Source organism: Pseudorca crassidens, chromosome 3, assembly GCF_039906515.1.
Source record: "Pseudorca crassidens isolate mPseCra1 chromosome 3, mPseCra1.hap1, whole genome shotgun sequence".
Lineage (NCBI taxonomy): Eukaryota > Metazoa > Chordata > Mammalia > Artiodactyla > Delphinidae > Pseudorca > Pseudorca crassidens.
The window spans coordinates 162,128,557-162,141,942 of record NC_090298.1 but is presented as its reverse complement, the minus strand read 5'-3'; positions in this window follow the sequence as shown (position 1 = coordinate 162,141,942).

Below are 13,386 nucleotides of genomic sequence, written 5' to 3'. Positions count from 1 at the left end.
TCCTACAAGATCCTATGATACTCCCTTGACCCTCTAAGGAAGTTGCTCAGACTGTCTCTTGTGTCAGCACCTCGCTGCTACTTCCCTCTCTGACCACCTGAGCTCATTTTTGCCACTGATGTGTTCTTAAGACTGCTCTGTTTCAAGCCTATGAGTTCCATCTACCCGTCCATCCATCCGTCCATCCATGTAACATGTAAGTATTGAGTGCCTACCGTGTGGGGGTCATTGTTCCAGGTACAAAAGACACAGCAACCAATGGACAAAACAGACAGACATCCCTGCCTCGTGGGCAAATAAATTTAAGTAAGGTCATTTCAGATATCAGTAACTCTTAGGAAGGGGGGAAAAAGGGGGAGAAGACAGTGATTAATCAAAGCAGCAGGTTGCAGAGGGGATACTTCAAGCAGGATACTTCAAAGCAGGAGGTTGCAGAGGGGATACTGAGGATGTGATGTGTACACATGACAAAGATCCAAAATGCCTGGGGAAGAGCATTGTTTGCAGCAGTAAGTGCAAAGGCGCTGCGGTGGGAATGTTCCTGAGGCCAGTGTGGGTATAGAACAGGGAGTAAGGGGGAGAAACACAGAGAAATAGATGGGGGGAGTAAGATCTAATGGACAGGGCTCAGTCCTATTGCTTATGTCCAGCACCTATTTATTTATTCATTTGTTTGTTTGTTTGTTTATTTTTATTGAAGTATACTTGAATTACAATGTGTGTTAATTACTGCTGTACAGCAAAGTGACTCAGTTTTACATGTATATACATTTTTTTTCATATTCTTTTCCATTATGGTTTATCACGAGATATCGAATATAGTTCCCTGTGCTACACAGTAGGATCTTGTTGTTTATCCATCCTATATATGCCAGTTTGCATCTGCCAATCCCAAACTCCCAACCCGTCTCTCCCCCAACCCCCTCCCCCTTGACAACCACCAGTCTGTTCTCTATATCTGTGAGTCTGTTTCTGTTTCATAGATAGCTTGATTTATGTCATATTTTAGATTCCACATATAAGTGGTATCATATGGTATTTGTCTTTCTCTTTCTGACTTACTTCACTTAGTATGATAATCTCTAGTTGCATGCATCCATGTTGCTGCACATGGCATTATTTCATTCTTTTTTATGGCTGAGTAATATTCCATTGTATATTTGTACCACATCTTCTTTATCCATTCATCTGTTGATGGACATTTAGGTTGTTTCCGTGTCTTGGCTATTGCAGGACCTCACCTAGTAGTTTAGAATATGCTTGCTGAATGAATAAATACACAAATGAATTAATGGATAGATGGGTGAATGAATGGATGAATGAATGAAAATATTTGCTAAAAATGGAGTTGACATGAATGGCGGGAAATCAGAGAAGGCCACCCTGAGGAGGCACTTGATTCCTTTTGGCTGCAAATTGTCCCAGAGGCTCCTCTTTTCAAACTACTTTTCAAAGTACTTGGGGCAGGGGTGACTGGTGTTCCTTAACATGGATGACTTTTTTTAGCTAAAGCAGACCCAGAGCCCAGGAGGTCTGAGCAGAGGTTATAGCTCCTGGGTCCTCCAACTCCCTTGAGCCCACCAGGAAGCTGTACCTCCTTCTCCCCGCCTTGGAAATGCAGAAACCTTGCCCAGAAGTGGAATTAGTAACTGAGCTGTCCCATTGTCCTTGAAAGGCAGCTCCATTTTCTCCTCCCAGGTGACTAAGGAAAATGCCCAGGAGGATGGGGGAGGGGGCCTGACACTGCTCAGCTCCTCAAGATATAAATGCAGGATCTGGGTTTAGGTCCAAGAGAAACCAGCACCCCAAGGTCAGGCTAAGAAAGAATGGATTCCCTGGGTTTGGGTCTGTCTCCCCAAATTACGGTTTATTTGCCACACACATCAACCCCCAAATAAGCAAGTGGTTACGTGTACGGGCTCTGGAGCCTGATGCCGAAGTTCGAATTTTGACCTGTCTCCCTGCTAGCTGTGCGACTTTGTGCAAGTCACTCAACTTCTCTGAGCCTCCAGTCTCTTCGCTTGTCAATGGATATAAAGAAACCACCTCCTAGGGGAGCTGTGTAAAGAGGTTAGGACTGCCTGATGCACAGTAGGCCCCCTCTGTGAGTGAGTTTTAATAAATAAAATCAGTAAATGAGAAACTTGAACCTGCCCTTCCTGTCCTTATTCCGGGGAATACAGTTTGATGCTCATCACACGCAAAGGAATTCAGGGTCTAGTGCAACCTCATTTTGCACATAAGGAAACGAATGCTCGGAGGTCATGGGCACATGGCCAGTGAATGCTGGTGCCTCACGGGGCCAGGCCGGGAGCCCAGAGGAGAACTTGGTGTATGACACTCACCCTGGTGAGTTGCTCTAGCCAAAGCACAGTGGTGTGCAGCGCCCAGGGCAACCCTCCTTTGTGACCTTGGGTAAGTCACTTAACCCCTCTGAACCCGTTTCCTATCTGCAAGGTGGAGATAATTCCTACCCCAGAAGTCAAGACTTCAGTGAAATAAGGCACTCAGCTTAGCCTAGCGTAATGGTTCTCAATGGGGTGTATGTGACTCTTGGCAATGTCAGGAGACATTTGGCAATGTCTAGAGGGGATATTTTGCAATGTCTGTAGACATTTCTGGTTGTCACAGCTGGAGGAGAGAGTGTCACTGGCATGGGACACTGTTCAACATCCTATAGTGCACAGGATGGCCCCACAACCAAGGATGATCTGGCCTCAAATGTCAAGAGTGTTGAGGCAGAGTAATTAACGACTCAGTGCATACTCTTATTACTATTATTAATAAATAAAAATCTTTTTCCCGATGTGTAGTACATTTTATATGTTCATGACAAATTGACCCCTGTATTTCCAGAACAACAAACCTTCTTCACCAAACAGATCTGGAACGTCTGACCCAGTGTTGTCCAATAGAAATATTAATTTTATTTTTTTTTTGACCACACAGCTTGCAGGATCTTAGTTCCCTGACCAGGGATTGAACCTGTGCCCTCGGCAGTGAAAGCATGGAGTCCTAACCACTGGACTGCCAGGGAATTCCCTTCCAGTAGAAATATAATGTGAACCATATATGTAATTTAAAACTTTCTAGTAGCTACAGTTTGAAAAGTAAAAAGAAACAGGTAAAATTAATTTGGATCATGAATTTTATGGAACTCAACCTATCTAAAAATACGGTTGTGTCAACACATAATCAACAAATTATTAATGAGATAGTTTACATTTTTTTCATACTAAGTTCTTCAAACTTCAGTGTGTATTTTACATGTTCAACACATCTTAATTAAGATGCTAGATTCTCATCAGAGTGTGAGTGAAAAATATTGTCTGCCATATCAGTAATCAAAGGATGTTGTAACCATCAAGCCATCACATTACAGCTGCCCAGATGGTGAGCCCTGAGGGGGACTCAGGATGGAGACAAATGCGCTGCCCACTGCCAAGCCCTCGGCCATTGCTGTCCCCCTAACTGTGTACCCTGAGGGGATTCAGGATACAGAAAAGCAGGATACTGGCCCCAGATAGCTGAGGTGCATTTCAAAGGAATGATTTCACTGAGCCCATACTCTTGCATGTTCCCATACATAGAAAAACGCTAAATTCCTTAACTTGAGATATCTAGTTTTCTTTAATTAGCAGTAATATTCTGATGCTCTGAATACCTGGTCTTTGTTGCAAAAACTCCTGTATTTCCTGGCACTCCCTTGCCTCTTCAGAGCAGTCCCTCAGAGTTATCTGAGATGCTATGTCCCGGGCTTGAAGTCCTCAGAATGCCTGCTGAGTAAAATATAATTCTCAACTTTTAGGTTGTGCTTTTTTTTTTTTTCAGTTGACAAGAGTCACTCGATTTGTATTTAAATTTCATAAAATTTACAGTTTAAAAATGTAGATTCCTGGGCTTCCCTGGTGGCGCAATGGTTGGGAGTGTGCCTGCCGATGCAGGGGACGCGGGTTCGTGCCCCGGTCTGGGAAGATCCCACGTGCCGCAGAGCGGCTGGGTCCGTGAGCCGTGGCCGCTGGGCCTGCGCGTCCGGAGCAACGGGAGAGGCCACAACAGTGAGAGGCCCGCGTACCGCAAAAAAAAAAAAAAAAAAGTAGATTCCTATACCCACGTTGTTTCCAAATGTACTTACGAGTCTTCCAATCACTGAATGGAGACTCCGTTTTCAAATTTAAGTTTAAATTAAACAAAACTATAAATTTAGTTATGCAGGCCTAGTATCCACATTTCAAGGGCCCAGTGGCCACATGTAGCTACTGGCTGCTGTCCTGGACAACAGAACTCTGATCCATTCAGGGAAGATTTTGGAAGGAGCCAATTAGAAGACAGGATAGCTCTTGATGGGCCAAGAGAACTAATTTCCAGAGTGCATTGTTGAATAAATAAGTAAAAATTTTAAATAAAAATTTAAAAATAGAATAAAAAATAAAAATAGAATTAGAAAGGGAGAGGAGATCAACATGTTTGATAAGATTCCTTTGAAACAAAAGAAAAACATCTTCCTCTGACCTTTATTTATATGTGTGTGTACAGAAAATATTCAGAAAGACACACAGAAAAGTGTGGTTACCCCACTATATGAGGAAATAAAAGGAGGGCTTTCACATCTTCCTAAAAATACTTCAATATTGTCTGGATGCTTTCAGCAAGCATGTGCTATTTGATAAATTAATTCATCATTCAACAGATATTCATTGAATGTCTGCTATGAGCAAGGTCACTGCTGTGCTGCAGACGGCTCATCCCATTTCACAAGAGCCAGTTATCAAATTGTCAGGAGTTCTGTGAGCAAGTTTTTAAACATAGGCATCATTAAAGATTAAATTATATAAACTTAGGATTAAATATATTATATTACAAACAAAGGGAATAAATAAATATGCAAAACTCATCACTTCCTAATTGTGTGCTGCATTTTACCATTATAGGGTCTTGATGTTAAGTCTATTGTATGTTTATGATGAGAATTCTGGGCTACTGCCAATCCCTTCCCAACTTCAAGCTCAACGATGTCACACTGATTCTTGAAATCAGCCAATGAGGGAAATGTTTACACCACAGGAATTGGCAAACACTACAAATCAGGATCTCCGCTGCCACCCCAAGAGCTGGTTGTTAAACATTTACCAACACACCTGGACTCGGTCCTTCTGTAGATGCTGGTGTCACAGTAGAAAACAAGACACACGAGATCCTGCCCTTGTGAAATTTGGGGAGAGTTTAAAACACACCAATAATTATATTCTTTATAATTTTTAAGCTAAACACTTCATTTTTCTAAGAAAACTTTAAGTCATCTGCCTTGTAGACCCTGTTGGTGCTTTTAACCAACTTCCCAGACAATACAATTGTAATTTCTGGCCTCCATATGCACTTCTACCTGGAACGCTCTTTTTGCTTACCCACCCCCCACCCCCACCCCCACCCCCCACTTTACCTGGCTAACTCAGCTCAGGGGATAATCTTCCAGAAAACCTTCTCTGTTTCCCCCACCCCCACATCTGGGCTGGGTTGAGAGGCCCTACTGTGCAGGACCTGCCCTGAGCACAACTCCAATCAAGGCCTTATTCATCTTTGGCACTTTCTCTGGAACCTCAAAGATGCTCCGTAAAAGAATGAATGAGGCTTATGACAGGGAAGGCAGTTACCAGAATATACACCATACTCTCCTTTTGCTCTGGCCCAGGCAGACATCACCAATCAATCTTGCTGATTTTATTCCCACAGGAGGAGAAAATTTATTAACCACATGGTATTTGCTGGGGACTTCAGGCCTCCAAAGCCCTTTGACCCAGGGGTCCCCAGAACTGCTTCCCCCACCAGTGAGTTGTTCAGAGGTCTCCTCCTTCCCCAATAACCCCCTGCCCTGGTCCCCAAAGCCCACAGATTACCTTTCCTGCTGCCACCAAGGCTCAGACACCTGGTGTCCTTAACTTCCTGCTTTGAGACACTTAAAGCAGCACCTTTTGGATTTACCTCTGGTCTCTGTGGGAATCATCCTTGAGACTGAAGGATGGAAAAAACATAGATTCTTAGGATTGCCTTCCCCTGCTACTTACCATCCAGCCCTGGCTGCTGAGAAATGGAATATTTCCTGCCACATCAAGAAACAAAGGATGTTACAGTTGTCAACGAATGCAGCTACCGCAGATGGTGAGCTGGTGAGCCCTGAGGGAACTCAGGAAGGAAAGAATACCTGCCATCTACCAGCCATCAGACTGCAACCACTCGGTACAGTGAGCCCTGAGGAAACTCAGGATGTGAAAACACAGGATACTGGCCCCAGATAGCTGAGGTGCTTATCAAAGGAATGATTTCTCTAATGATTAATGATGTTGAGCATTCTTTCATGTGTTTGTTGGCAACCTGTATATCTGCTTTGGAGAAATGTCTATTTAGGTCTTCTGCCCATTTTTGGATTGGGTTGTTTGTTTTTTCGTTATTGAGCTGCATGAGCTGCTTGTAAATTTTGGAGAGTAATCCTTTGTCAGTTGCTTCATTTGCAAATATTTTCTCCCATTCTGAGGGTGGTCTTTTGGTCTTGTTTATGGTTTCCTTTGCTGTGCAAAAGCTTTAAAGTTTCATTAGGTCCCATTTGTTTATTTTTGTTTTTATTTCCATTTCTCTAGGAGGTGGGTCAAAAAGGATCTTGCTGTGATTTATGTCATAGAGTGTTCTGCCTATGTTTCCCTCTAGGAGTTTGATAGTTTCTGGCCTTACATTTAGGTCTTTAATCCATTTTGAGCTTATTTTTGTGCATGGTGTTAGGGAGTGTTCTAATCTTATACTTTTACATGCACCTGTCCAGTTTTCCCAGCACCACTTATTGAAGAGGCTCTCTTTTCTCCACTGTATATTCTTCCCTCCTTTATCAAAGATAAGGTGACCATATGTGCGTGGGTTTATCTCTGGGCTTTCTATCCTGTTCCATTGATCTATATTTCTGTTTTTGTGCCAATACCATACTGTCTTGATTACTGTAGATTTGTAGTATAGTCTGAAGTCAGGGAGCCTGATTCCTCCAGCTCTATTTTTCATTCTCAAACTACAATGAGATATCATCTCACGCCGGTCAGAATGGCCATCATCAAAAAATCTAAAAGCAATAAATGCTGGAGAGGGTGTGGAGAAAAGGGAACACTCCTGCACTGTTGGTGGGAATGTAAATTGATACAGCCACTATGGAGAACAGTATGGAGGTTCCTTAAAAAACTAAATATAGAGCTACCATACGACCCAGCATTCCCACTACTGGGCATATACCCTGAGCAAACCATAATTCAAAAAGAGTCATGGGCTTCCCTGGTGGCGCAGTGGTTGAGAGTCTGCCTGCCAATGCAGGGGACACGGGTTTGTGCCCTGGTCCAGGAAGATCCCACATGCCGCGGAGCGGCTGGGCCCATGAACAATGGCCACTGAGCCTGCGTGTCCGGAGCCTGTGCTCCGCAACGGGAGAGGCCACAACAGTGAGAGGTCCGCGTACCGCAAAAAAAAAAAAAAAGTCATGTACCAAAATGTTCATTGCAGCTCTATTTACAATAGCCAGGACATGGAAGCAACCTAAGTGTCCATCAACAGATGAATGGGTAAAGAAGATGTGGCACATATATACAATGGAATATTACTCAGTCATAAAAAGAAACGAAATTGAGTTATTTGTAGTGAGGTGGATGGACCTAGAGTCTGTCATATAGAGTGCAGTAAGTCAGAAAGAGAAAAACAAATACTGTATGCTAACACATATATATGGAATCTAAAAAAAAAAAAAAGGTCACGAAGAACCTAGGGGTAAGACAGGAATAAAGACACAGACCTACTAGAGAATGGACTTGAGGATATGGGGTGGGGGAAGGGTAAGCCGTGACAAAGTGAGAGAGTGGCATGGACATATATACACTACCAAACATAAAATAGATAGCTAGTGGGAAGCAGCCGCATAGCACAGGGAGATCAGCTCGGTGGTTTGTGACCACCTAGAGGGGTGGGATAGGGAGGGTGGGAGGGAGGGAGACGCAAGAGGGAAGAGATATGGGAACATATGTATATGTATAACTGATTCACTTTGTTATAAAGTAGAAACTAACACACCACTGTAAAGCAATTATACTCCAATAAAGATGTTAAAAAAGAAATGACAAAGGAAAAAAAAAAAGGAATGATTTCAATGAGCCCAGACTCTTGCATCTTCCTATACACAGAAAAGTGCTAAATTCCTTAACTTGAGATATCTGGTTTTCTTTAATTAACGATAGTCTTTTGATGTTCCCAACCACCTGCCCTTTGTTACAAAACGCCTATATAACCTGGCTTACCACGCTTGCCTCCTTGGAGCAGTTCTCTCAGGATTACTTGAGATGCTGCCTCTTGGGCTTGAAGTCCTAAAAATTCCCACCAAATAAAACATAACTCTCAACTTTTAGGTTGTGAATAATTTTTTAGGTCCACACTGCAAACTTGTGCATCTTCCCCCCGACCCTAAAACAGGATATAAACAGCTCCATGTGCCCCTAGGAAACCAACAATGGGGTTCATCAGTAATAATAATAGTTATTATTTGCCACATGTGGTCTGAAACTCTCCACCACCTTATCGTGTTTAATCATCCAATAACCTAACCAAGTGGGTATGATTATTTTTTTTTAAAGATGTTTTTGATGTGGACCATTTTATTTTAAAGTCTTCGTCGAATTTGTAACAATACTGCTTCTGTTTTATGTTTTGGTTTTTTGGCCACGAGGCATGTGGGATCTTAGCTCCCTGACCAGGGATCGAACCCACACTCTCTGCATTGGAAGGTGACGTTTATTATTACAATTGCCCCCATTTTACAGAGGTATAGAGGTATAGAGGAAATTAGGGCTTTACCTAAGCTGACCCAGCTGGCTAGCGGTAGATCCAGGATTTCAGACCAGGCAGCCTAACCCCGGAGTCTGTGCTCTGAATCACTAAAACCACTGCAATTATGGGAGTGACCACGAATGTGCATTTCTCCAGGGAGGAGGCTCCCAGCTCCTGTCTGATTCTCAGTAGGGTCTGGGACACCCCCCCAAGAGGGTATGGGCACCTGCTTTAAGATATCTTATTTCTCAAGAAGACCTACCATGTCCTTCTCTCTCAAAGACTGGGGAGGGGGCTACACGTCTTACTGCTAGTCCGCTCAGCTGGCACCCTCTGCACTATGTCCTAGGGACACCCCTTGTTAATGCAAGTTCGTGTACCCGAGGCACAGCGAGGCCAAACAAACCAAAAAGTCAGAGTTTGGAGCAGAGAAAGTTTTACTGCAGGAGCCGGGTGGCTCACGCCCCAGAAAACCCCAAGCTCCCTGAAGGGTTTCAGCAAAGCATTTTTTAAAAAAATGCTTATTTATTTGGTTGCACTGGGTCTTAGTTGTGGCAGGTGGGCTCTTTAGTTGAGAGATGCATGCGGGATCTAGTTCCCTGACCAGGGGTCGAACCTGGGCCCCCTGCATTAGGAGCACAGAGTCCCAACCACTGCGCCACTAGAGAAGTCCCCAGCAAAGAATTTTTAACAGCCAGGTGAGGATGGGGGTTCGTAGGGTATGTGATCTGCTTGTGCACAATTCTCTGATTGGCTGATGGTGAGGTAACAGGGCGGAGTCACAGGGGTTAACATTATCGATCCTTGGGCTCCAGGAGGCCTTGGGGACTATGTACTCTTGGTCATCAAGTAGTTAACATCTTCCACTTGGTGGGGGATTTTTACGTCTGCAAAACAACTCAGGAAATGTACATCAGATACTGTTATCCGGGTGGTTCAGAGAGGAGCTAAAGCAGAGGATATAGGGGGAGGGCCTGTCCCAGGAAGGCCCCATAGGGTCCTGCTCGGTTACACCCTCTCTATCCTAAAGGGAAATGCTTCTTCTCTTTCCCCTCACTTTGTTTTTGGGTACTCCCTGGAGTATAGTCCTTAGATTTGCCGAAACCTGATAGTTCAGACTTATTCCTGGACTCTTTGGACTCTCCCAGTTCTTTCCCTGCCCCACGGTGCTGAGAGTGAAAGCCTGTTCATAGTGAACCCTGACTGTTCTCTAGATTTTGTGGGCACTGGGAACAAAGAAATGAGGAGGACAGACTGTGGGGTTCATGTCTCAAGGATATTGGGTCTAGCAGGGAAATCTGACATCTTTCAGCAAATCCTCAGGTGGTTTGTTAATGACACCTGAGCCCTGCCTTCTGCCCAGATGGGGATAGGGCATTGTCAGGGATGCAGGACTTTTCAGCTCAGGTCTGAGTTGCTAGAGACTTTGAGGAGGAGGGTGGGTGGGATTCCAACTCACCAGGGGGAGTTCCAGGCCTTTGCAGCACTGGTGTCAGTTTCTAAAGCCCAGGTCTGCCCCTTTCATGGGCTCTGACCCCAGGGTAACACTTCCACCTGGCCATTTACCCTCCAATTGCTGAAGACTCACACTTCCTTCACCTCCACCCCCTTTCATTTTTCTCCATCCCTCTGCTCTCCACACCCTCCCCTGCACTTTTTCTTCATCATCTCTGGGAACTGCTCCAATTGTCTTACAGTAACAAAAACAAAAACAACTGTTCGTGGAATAGAGACACGGATGTAGGGAATGGCCGTACGGATACAGGAGTGGGTGGGGAACGGGGGGTGGGATGAATTGGGAGATTGGGATTGACATATATACACTACTATGTATAAAATAGATAACTAATGAGAACCTACTGTATAGCACAGGGAACTCTACTCGATGCTCTGTGGTGACCTAAATTGGAAGGAAATACAAAAAAGAGGGGATATATGTATACGTATAGCTGATTCACTTTGAAACTGAAACTAACACAGCATTGTAAAGCAACTATACTCCAATAAAAATTAATTTTAAAAAAAAGACCAAAGAGGACTTCCCTGGTGGCGCAGTGGTTGAGAGTCCGCCTGCCGATGCAGGGGACACGGGTTCGTGCCCCGGTCCAGGAAGATCCCACATGCCGCGGAGCGGCTGTGCCCGTGAGCCATGGCCGCTGAGCCTGCACATCCGGAGCCTGTGCTCCGCAACGGGAGAGGCCACAGCAGTGAGAGGCCCGCGTACCGCAAAAAAAAAAGACCAAAGACACCTGCTCATTATTTAGCTCTATTAATATGACCCAATCTTATTCTCAGAGTGATTCCTTGTACATGCCAGTGTGCTCACTCTCACCTCAGGGCCTTTGCACTGGTTGTTCTCTGTGTCCTCTGTATCCTCCTTCACCTTTTTTAAAAAATTAAATTAAAAATTTTTTTAAACATCTTTATTGGAGTATAATTTCTTTACAATGGTATGTTAGTTTCTGCTTTATAACAAAGTGAATCAGCTATACATATACACATATCGCCATATCTCCTCCCTCCCTCTTGCATCTCCCTCCCACCCTCCCTATCCCACCCCTCTAGGTGGTTACAAAGCACCGAGCTGATCTCTCTGTGCTAAGTGGCTGCTTCCCACTAGCTACCTATTTTACATCTGGTAGTATTATTAGTCCATGCCACTCTCTCACTTTGTCCCAACTTACCCTTCTACCTCCCCATGTCCTCAAGTCCATTCTCTACATCCACATCTTTATTCCTGTCCTGCCCCTAGCTTCTTCATAACCTGATTTAATTAAAAAAAATTTTATTGGAATATAGTTGAATTACAATGCTGTGTTAGTTTCTGTTGTACAGCAAAGTGAGTCAGTTATACATATACATATATCCACTCTTTTTTAGATTCTTTTCCCATATAGGTCATTACAGAGTATTGAGTAGAGTTCCCTGTACTATACGGTAGGTCCTTATTAGTTATCTATTTTATATAGGAATGGATAAAGAAGATGTAGTACATATACACAATGGAATATTACTCAGCCATAAAAAAGAAAAGAACAAAATAATGCCATTTGCAGCAACATGGATGGACCTAGAGCTTGTCATAATGAGAGAAGTGAGACACAGAAAGACAAATATGATATTGCTTATATGTGGAATCTAAAAAAATGGTACAAATGAACTTATTTACAAAACAGAGAGTCACAGGTGTAAAAAACAAACTTATGTTTACCAGGGGGGAAAGGGAGGGGGAGGGATAATTGTGAGACTGGGATTAACATATACACCTCCTTCACTTTTTAAGGTCCTTAAACCAAATGTCCCCTTCTCAGAGAGATCTTCCCTAACTACTTAATTTAAAACTGCCGTCCTATATACAGCATAGTGACTATAGTTAATCATACAGTATTGCATATTTGAAAGTTGCTTAGAAGTTCTCATCACAAGAAAAAATTTTGTAACTATGTATGGTGACAGATGTGAACTAGACTTACTATGATCCTTTTGCAGTATATTCAAACATTGAATCATTATGTTGTATCCTTGAAACTAATATAATGTTATAATATAGTCAATTATACCTCAATAAAGATAATAATAATATAAATCGAAAATCTTGTTTGTACAAAAACTTGTATGTAAATGTTCATAGCAGCATTATTCATGACATCCAGAAAGTGGAAACAATCCAAATGTCCATCAACTGATGAATGGATAAACAAAACGTGGTATCTCGACACATGTATCCAAAATATAATGGAGTAGTATTTGGTTATATAAAGGAATGAAGTATAAACCTTGAAAACATTATGCTAGGTGAAAAAGGCCAGTCACAAAGACCATATATTGTGTATTCCACTTATGAAAAATGCCCAGAATCAGCAAATCTATAGAGACAGAAAATAGATTAGTGGTTGCCCAGGGCAGGGGGTTGTGGAGTTTGGGTGAAATTGGGTCTAAGGACTGTCATTGAGTATGGGGTTTCTTTTTGGGGTAAAGGAAATGCTTTAAATTTGATTGTGGTGTTGGTTGCACAGCTCTGTGAATAGATTAAAAACCATTGAATTGTATACTTTAAATGAGTGAATGTTATATGAATTATATCTCAATAAAGCTGTTAAAAAGAAAACTAGAATATACCCCTCCACCTTCATCCCTACTTTGTTCCTCAAAAGTGGGATCTTATATCTTTCTTAATTTGCTTATTGAGGGAATTCCTGATGGTCTAGTGGTTAGTACTCTGAGCTTTCACTGCTGAGGGCACTGTCGGGGAACTAAGATCCCGCATGCCCCGCAGCCCAGCCAAAAAAGAAAAAAATTTTTTGCTTACTGATTATATTCATGGACTCCGACACTAGAATGTTAGCTCCTGGAGGACAGATTTTTTTGGGTTGTTTCACCAATGAGTCCATTGTATTCCCAGGCATAAGACTTAGGAACATCGTAGGCGCCCAATGAATATCTGCTGTGGGAATGCTGAGTGTCCCAAAAGTCTAATTACTCTGTCAGTCTTGTCTCTCCACCTTCACCCTGGCCTCCTTCTCCAAATCCTGCCTTGATCCCCAC